Source organism: Cibotium barometz, chromosome 2, assembly GCF_041138505.1.
Source record: "Cibotium barometz isolate CiBa-2024 chromosome 2, ASM4113850v1, whole genome shotgun sequence".
NCBI lineage: Eukaryota > Viridiplantae > Streptophyta > Polypodiopsida > Cyatheales > Cibotiaceae > Cibotium > Cibotium barometz.
The window spans coordinates 11,263,488-11,272,771 of record NC_141047.1 but is presented as its reverse complement, the minus strand read 5'-3'; positions in this window follow the sequence as shown (position 1 = coordinate 11,272,771).

The following is a 9,284-nucleotide window of genomic DNA, read 5'->3' as shown; positions in this document are numbered from 1 at the left end:
GAATATACATAAGTATACATGTCATGGTGATGCTCTAAAGTACTTGTTGCAGTTTGATACCACTTTGACACAGAAGGTTCACAAGAAGTGTTCTTAGCACAGTAAAAATAAGGGAGTTTATGTCTTTTCATAAACTCCCTTATGGAAATACAAAGAGAATTTCCATATTATGCTTTAAAAGGTAATGCAAGTGTCTGGTATGCAAAGACATGGAATAATTTGCAAACTACATTCATCACACAAGGTTTCAGCTAGTAGGCTTTTAGGACCCAGCCAAATTCTCAACCTGTGAGAAATGGAATGAAAAAGGAATAAGGTAAGAGATTATATCCCTAAGGTCATGTGAACGAAAATCACTCTTGTGTTATTGGGAAATACATGTGCCGGTGGGTGCGTGTGATTTGATATTATGGTTACCTATTTCTCATGTAGCGTTGGGACTGATTGATGTGATTTCAATTGATTATTTAACTAACGTGGATGATATCTATGAGTGAGATGTGCAAGGGCACTGAGGTGTCGCAATTTAAGAGGGTACTGATTGAGGTATTGTATGGATGGTAGACTGAGCAATGGTGTGAAGACAAAGATCATGTGTTAATCATGATATTTTTGTATTAGCATTTAATTGATCATTTGTAGCCTATCATGTGTCTAGAGTTTATGTGCGTATATGCACAAGGTTTTTTAATGAGCGTGTTTGCACAATAAATGTGTATGCATAGGCCCATTTGTATTTGTTATTGGGCAATGGTTTTATCATGTGTAAACCTTAGGAACTTTGAACAAGGTTATTTATATGTAAAGCAAAATCCTAAAAGTAAAATAGGTGCTATTTATGGTTCTATGGGTAAAAATTATGAATATGATTTAAATACCGCATATGGGAGAAGGAGCCGCACACATCATCGACGACGGGAGATTGCACCCTTTTTGTTCTTGTGTTGTTAAGCATTTTTTTCTTCTTATGTTATTATGCTATGGTAGGTTCAAGTTATCTGTTTAATCCTTATTCAATGGTTGATGTGTTATCTTGTAGTTTGGTTAATCTAAAACAAATTGTGAGATTATTAGTTTAAGCTTGTACTTAGAGATAAGATCATGTTTCAGTGGTATCAGAGCATTGGCCAAGTATAGCAAGAAAGGGTATTTGAAATATTACAAAAATAAGGTATGCCTTTCTTTTTGTCCATTGTTTGTTTGTTTAATTTAATGAACACAAATTTGTAATTGTTTAAGAAAAGGATAACAGCTTGCAAAAGCCTGGAAACCCAACCATGAAGGGTACAAACCAATTTTAAAATCTTATGGGTAAAAGAGAGCATCCTCTATGTTCTATTAGGCAAAGAAAAGGAAAGCTTAAAACCTTTGGGTAAAGGGTAAAGAATATAACACAAAATTTAAAGCTTTAAAAGCTTATGGCTTCTCCAAAATGAGCCATAAGCTTTAAAAGTTATGGCTTCTCCAAAACGAGCCAACCCTTCAGCAGAGCAACGCTTGCTTTTCTTTAATGGAACGACAAATGAAGTTTGGTTTTCTCCATCTCCTTCCTATCAGATTACAGTGATGGAATTAGCATGTCATGGGGTTTATTTTTCCACCTTCAGAACTCCATGAACCATTAATTTCTCCCCCTCTCATCAAGATGGACTACGGGTGCCCCTTCTATGTTTACAGTGCTATGCTGGTTTTCATTTCTATTAGTGGGCTTAAATTATCAAGTCTATAAGGTTTTTTTTTAAATAAAGCCTAAGCTAAAGCTCAAGTGATATGACCACATATCGAGAGAGAGAGAGAGAGAGAGAGAGAGAGAGAGAGAGAGATTGGAAGGTCCAGGTTATTGCTTTGTCAAATATGAAACTATTGTTGAAGTTGATGTTGGAAATAGGGTTAAAAGAATGTACACACACACACACACACACACACACACAATGGAGAAGCTCAAGGGAGCACACAATGAGATGACAGATAGATAATGAAAATGTCCTCTACAAAGATGGTAAGTATACCCCAAGATGGGTATATACTAACACAGGGCAAAAAACCTCCTAAAGAGGAAAAAAGTGCCCTAGCTGGTCCTAGTGTGTTCACACACATCACTACCAAATACGGCTACAAATCCCCTTGAAGTGATGATGTGAACAAGGGGTGAGCTAGCACTAGAAGTACAGAGATGTACCAAGCTCTTTGGAATATAATAAAGAGCCTAGACTAGTCCCCAAAGGGAAGTAAGTTTAAAGTTTTGTGAAAAGCTTCAAGCTTCTCCCATGGGAGAGCCTTCATGAACAAATCTATCAAGCTGTCTTGTGTTAGCACATAAGCCAAGCTGATTTTCCCTAAAAGCCAAATCTATCAAGTTGTCTTGTGTTGGCACATAAGCCAAGTTGATTTCCCCTGGCAAAGCATCTCTTTGTGACATAATGATAATGCACTTCAATGTGCTTTGTGTGAGCATGAAAAACTAGATTCCTTGCCATAGCACTCTGTCTGTCAGTGAAGAGGACTCACTACTACCCAAGTTAGCACAATAGGCACCTGAGCCAAACACACTTAACCGTAGCTGCAAACGTTGCCCTGTACTCAACTTCACAGCTAGAAGTGGCCACAGTGTCTTGCTTCTTGGTGAGCCATGATATACATGAATTACCAAGACGAAAGAAAAAACCACTTGTGGACACTCGTGTGTGATAACATCCAACCCAGTCTAAGTCTGTAAATGCATGCAGCTATGATTTACCCAAAGTGCTTGGTGCCCTTTAGGTAACAAAACACCTATTTGAGAGACTTCCAATGCTTTGTGTATGGGTTATGCATAAATCTGCTCAATATTGAGACCATATAGTGGATGTAAAGCTTGGTGTTACACAAAAAGATAAGAAATCCAATAGCTTCTTGATACAAGCCAACATCAAAAGGGTCAACTGCATCTTCAAGACTTCTGACTCCATAGGTGTAGCCGTCTTCAAGATTAAACCTCTTCAATAATGCATCTATGTATTCCCTCTATAGCATAACAATGCCGTCATTACACTGCCAAAACTCAATGCCCAAATATCAATGGATGGTCCAAGATCTAACATCTCAAAAGGCTTCTCTAAAACAACTAGAAAAGTTGAAATATGGGACACCTGTGAGCAGCATGTCATCAATATATAATACGATGACCAATGAAACATCCTTAGTCCTCTTAATATAGAGGGTACTATCAGCTAGACTGTTGCAAAAACCCTATGCAACCAAGTATGCATGTATCTTTTTGTACCATGCTCTGGGAGCTTGCTTAAGGCATACAAAGCTTTCTTCAATCTGCATACTTCTGATTCTTACTTTTAAGAACAAAACCATGAGGCTGAGATACATAGGCCTTCTCATGCAAATATCCATTCAAGAAAGTAGTTTTGATATCCAACTGACATATATTCCAACCTTTATGTGCTGCTAATGCAATGATACTCTGCATGTAGCCATACGACATGTGGGTGTAAAGGTTTTACCATAGTCAATGCCTTTCTCTTGTGCATAACCCTTTGCAACAAGCCTAGCTTTGTATCGCTCAACACTATCGTTTGCTCTATGTTTGAGCTTGTAAACCCATTTCTTACCAATGGTCTTTTTGCTAAAAGGCAAGTCTATCAAATCCCATGTATCATTTTGAGTATCAATCATACTCGAATTACATAGCACTCATCCAATTTTTGGATTCCTTTGCTTCATCAAAGGAGATAGGTTCCTCTTCATTACATAAACTAGCAATAAGAGCATGACATGTGTCAACATGAGCTGCATAATGAGAACCTGCACGTGTTCTACTAGGCAAAGCAGTGGCCAATTTGCTGTCACGTAGTGTTTGCACCAACCATTTTTGCATACTTTTTGACTCAATTTCCCTTCTTTCCTCATCAATTGCATCATCCACATTTGCCTCATCAATAGGCTGATCTGTGGGCTAAAAAACATTTTGTAACCTTTGTGGGCTGATTTTCAGCAGTCCTTTGAGTACCCAAATGCTCTACAGCAACAATGGAAGGAGAGTGTTGAATATGTCCTACCAACATACATTTTTCTATTTTTTACATGAAAACAAGGGCTGAATTGCATCTTCCACAAATACAACATCTCTACTCACAAGAATCCGCTTGGTGGCATGATGATAGAGACGATAACCTTTAGTTTTGGAGCTGTATCTCACAAAAATACATTTAACAACCTTATCATCAAGCTTGCTGTGAATTTTTTAAGCACAAGTACATATGCAAGACAACCAAAAATGCATAAGTGAGCCACGGAGGACTTTCTGCCATTCCAAGCTTCAAAAGACGTAATTATATGCAAAGCCTTTGTAGGACACCTATTTAAAACATATGTTGCACACATGATTGCTTCTAGCTAGAACCATGAGGTAACTCTTGACTTTTGACCATACAACGTGCCATCTCCATGAGTGACATGTTTTTGAATTTAGCTACACCGTTTTGCTGAGGTGTATAGGGCACATTATATTGGTGTTTTATCCCATGATCATCCATATATGCATGAAACTCCTTAAACACATACTCCCCCCCTTGATCAGTAACGTAAGGTACCAATCTTACATGCAGAACCATTTTCAACCATAGCAACAAAGTGCTTAAATCACATAAAAACCTTTGATTTATGTTTTAATGAACATACCCAGATATGTTTGGAATAATCATCAATAAATGTGACAAAATAGAGGTAGTCCCCCAATAGATGGTATCGCCATAGGACCACATACATCCTTGTGTATAAGCTGCAATTTTTGGATAGCTCTAGTTGAACCATCTTTGGGAAATGATGCCTGCTGCATTTTTCCAAGAATACAACCCTCACAAACATGTTTGATAGGGGCTTCAAGATGTCGTTGCTCAGACACCATGTCATGCTTATGCAAATATAGTAGACTGCCAAAGTTTAAGTTACCAACGTGTGCATGCCACAACTTAGCATCACCCATTGCCTTTGTGGCAGAGATTGTATAGACATTATGCTTTTGTCTTTCATATGCATCTAGCATGTAAAGGCCATGAGACAAAGTACCAGGAACAATAATTGTATTGCCCCAATGAACAATACGTCTGTTATCCACAAACTAAACCACCAAGCTAGCCTTAGTAATGGTAGAGATAGATAACAAGTTCTTCTTGATCCCTGGTACATATAATATATATGAGAGCATGATTGCTGCACCATTTGCAGCACTGAGAATAATTTCACCAACTCCTTTATGAGGAGTTGTTTACACATGTACAAGTGTTTCCCTATGGAGTAGATTTAAGTGATGAGAATAAACTGCGATGAAAAGTAATGTGCTTATTAGCACCATTGTCAAAATACCAAATATGTACATCTGTAAATAGCCATACATGCATGCTTATGCGAAGAGTCAAAATTGCACTGCACAATGAAAGCCCAATCATCATGTGCATAGTTTGCTGATTCTTTGTTTTCTACATTAGATGCTAATGCATCAGCCCTACAGCCATGCCTTAGTCTTTCTTTTTCTCCTTCTCCAGCTGTTTCCTATAGTCATTAATGTAGTGACTAGGTTTTCTGTAGTAGTTGCATTTGCCATTTTTCTTTGCCTTGTCACCTTCCTTGTCTACAGGCTTTCCCAATGCCTTTGATTTCAGCTTGTAACTACCTTGAGGAAAGGATTTACCTTTGCCTCTTTATTGGCTGGCAGCAAAAGCCTAATCTCCTGTATGCATGACATATCTGTTTTGCATGAATTTCTCTTCTTGCAAGAGCACAAAAACCAACTCCTCAAACTTCAAGGCATTTGGATTGTCTTTCATCACATGAGTCTGATGGTAGAAGCAAAACCTTGACACGAGTCCGATAACAGATTCAAAACAGTAGGCACCAATGAACTATCAGGATATACTTCATCAACACTGGCCAACTGCTTCTTAAAATCCTTGATTTTTGTAAGGAAAATGTCCATGGAGTCTCCCTCATCCATATGCTCTGACTCTAATTTCTTGCATGAATAAGCAGCACTCGCTTCGTTACATACTCAGGTACAATGATGCAAGTGTATCCCAAGTATATTTAGTAGTCCTATATGACCGAATGTGAGGAGTGATACTCCTCACATGACCAAATGTGAGGAGTGATACTCCTCTTGAGATCTCCTAGAATAGTCTTGTTCTTGCGTTCAACCACACCATTTTGTTGAGGAGTGTGAGGTGTGGAAAATTGACGGCTTATACCTTTTTGTGAACAAAAATTATGAAAGGCTTTGGAGATGAATTCTCCTCCATTGTCGGAGAGCGGACTTGTCGAACCTTCTGCATGGTTGTAGTCTCGACCAAAGTCACCTACTCTTGGAAGCAGGAGAAATCTTGAGATTTTTTTGCCAAGAGATAAACCCAAACTTTGTGTGAGTAATCATTAATAATAAGCATAAAGTACCTAGCTCCTCTTTGGGTAGTAGTCCGCATGGGGCCACACAGGTCCATATGAATGAGCTCCAGAATATGAGAAGCCCGATGAGTAGCCTTGTTACATGCACTGGGCTTGATCGTGATAACACACAACAAGGCCTTCTTTATACCTTTATGTGGTGAGAATATTTACCATCCAATTTAGAGAGTAGAGAGAGAGAGAGAGAAGAAAATGAGAATGTAGAAGACGACACAGTATTGGGTCCCAAATACCCACTGAAGGTCCCCCTTGATAAGCAGGAGTATTTGCTTATAATATTCTTTGGAGAATGTTGTACAATGCTTGAGTAAACAAGTGATATGAATGCCCAATGTAAGGATGAGGAAGACCGCACGTTGGCTGAGTATCCACCTAATCCGAGGCTCTACTGAAGACTCTTCTGGTCCAGATAACTATAGGATTGCACATATGCTGGCTGAATGTGAAGAGGAGCTTCCTTGTTGCCTGGAGTCGACTGGATGTTGTATGCTTCTCCACGTTTATTGAATTACCTGAATGTTTTGTGTGGGACTAAGGCACATGTATTTATACGGCCTCAGTGTGCTGGTCGGTTGCTTGAGGAGGCTGTCGGCCTCCTGTAGGAATTCTCATGATTGGCATTAAATGCCTAGTCGACTGCTATTATTTCCCTGTCGGCCTGCTGGTCGGGCTACAGGGCTAGTCAATTGTGCTGGCTGATTGGTTGTCTAGCCTAGCCGACCTAGTTTGGCTTAGCCGACTTGTGGTCAAGCGTGGCCAACTGTCACCTAATCCCACCAAAGGGTTGACCGACTGCCTTAGGTGTATGGCAAGGTGTATGGCAAGGGTTTGGCTACCCCTTGCAAGGTTAGCCCACATTGGGGTTGCCTTGGGGCTGGCCCCTTCTATATGAAATGCATCTAAAATGCTTAATCATGCAGGCTATGTCTAACATTTACATGCACTTGTATGATGAATTCTCCAAGTGGGTTAAGAGGACTGACACTTGATTGGCCTCTCTAAGGCTTAGAGACAAACCTATGTAGCTCATGCCTGATTGTCCCTAGACTGAGGGCTGGACTGAGGGCTCACAAGGGGCACGGCATACGATAAATATTCCTAAAAAAGGTTCTACTATACAAAAACTGCACTGATGATCATGCCCGTGTGTCACTGTGTACCCCAGTGTAGGGTGTATGTGACAAGCCTTGTAAGGAAAGGCGTCTCGGTGTTACTTGCTATGAAGACAAGTCACACAAGTGGAGTGGGAGGGTTTGAGTGGTGGAAGATCCTCGACCATTTGCTGAGAAGACAACAGCTATAGAGAAGTATAATTCAGATGCCCAAAGCGATCATGCCATAAATCCGTATCCACATGAGCTACGAAGGTATGATAGTTGTGAAGAAGTTGCAGGAGATGAGATTGGGACTTAGTCAAAGAGCCACCAAAGTCCTTCAACCGCCGATAAAGACGACCTTCCTGGATACCTACGGCAACAATTTGCAAGGTGCTGGTGTCGATGATGTCAAGGACGAAACTATCAAAGTAGACACCATATCCTTTCTCTGTAATCCAAAAAAACTAAGAGGAGATTGCTGGAGAGCTTGGGAACATGAAGCACATCCCGAATGGTAGAAGTTTGGATCAGGGAAGAGTTAAGTAGCACATTACCAAGTTGGAAGCATCACCAATGGACATCGTCAAAGAGCTAGGATGAATGTCATGAAGAATGGGTGAGTAGTACACCCATTCCACTATCAACCACCCAATCCGTAAGACGTGAGGTGGAAGGAACAAGAGAGTGAGAGGGAAGCTCTCAATACTGATGAAGATAGTCTCCTTGGTGGAAGAGGATTTTTGAGTTTTGTTGGTGCAAGAAGAGGTTTGATTGGGGGGTTTCTTAGCAGAACCACTTTCTCTCTTCTTCTTTGCGACAATCAGGTTGAATGTGACCTTTGAGACCACAATAATGACAAGTAAGCTCCTTGTGAGTGTGATTGTTTTTGGTAGGTTTGTGGTCACCTTTGTTGCTTGTGGAAACCTTGGACTGCCATTTGCTTTTGCCCTTAGCCTAAAGAAGGGTCTTGGAAGTACCCTGGCTGGTCTTCTTGCTCATGGCCTTATCTTGAAGCATGCCAACAATGGTATGTAGATTAGGAGTAGAAGGAAAGGAAGATAATTACAAAAAGCAAGAAAGTCTCGGGTAATTTGGCAAGGAGCCAATTGACAAAGTCCTCCTCATTAGCTTTGCTCCCCAAAGAGACCAACTACTTTTGAATGGTTATGAACTCCCCAAAGAGACCAACTACTTCTGAATGGTTATGAACTCTGTAATAACACAATCCATGATGTTAGCAGTATCGGCAATCTTCAAGTTGGAGAGCTGATTCTCCAAGGCTAACTTATGAGAGCAGAGTTCTCATGGTGATACCTCCTTTGGATGATGGTATCCCATAATTCTTCTATAGTTTCCTCATCATCATCATCATCGAGAAATAGAGGATTTTATGTTGAAGAAGATAAAGGCATGAGCCCTTTCATCTTTGTTAGCCGAGGCATCAATCTCATCTTGAGGAGAAGTTGCATCGGGGCATCAGTACCAGAAACAATACCCCATTGCCGATGATATCGAAGGAGAGTCTTCATTTGCAGTGCCCAATCAAGATAATTGGTTCCATCGAAGATGGATTCCTTGGGAAGTTGAATGGATGAAGAGATGATAGTTGGTGTGGAATCCATGGAACCCTCCTCAGTAAGAAAAATTTGCAAATTTGAACCTTGGGTTGCCTTCTCACCCTAGAAGCTAGGTGAGGGGTTGGAAAGAGGTAGATCTATACTCCTGCCCCATTGATCAAGG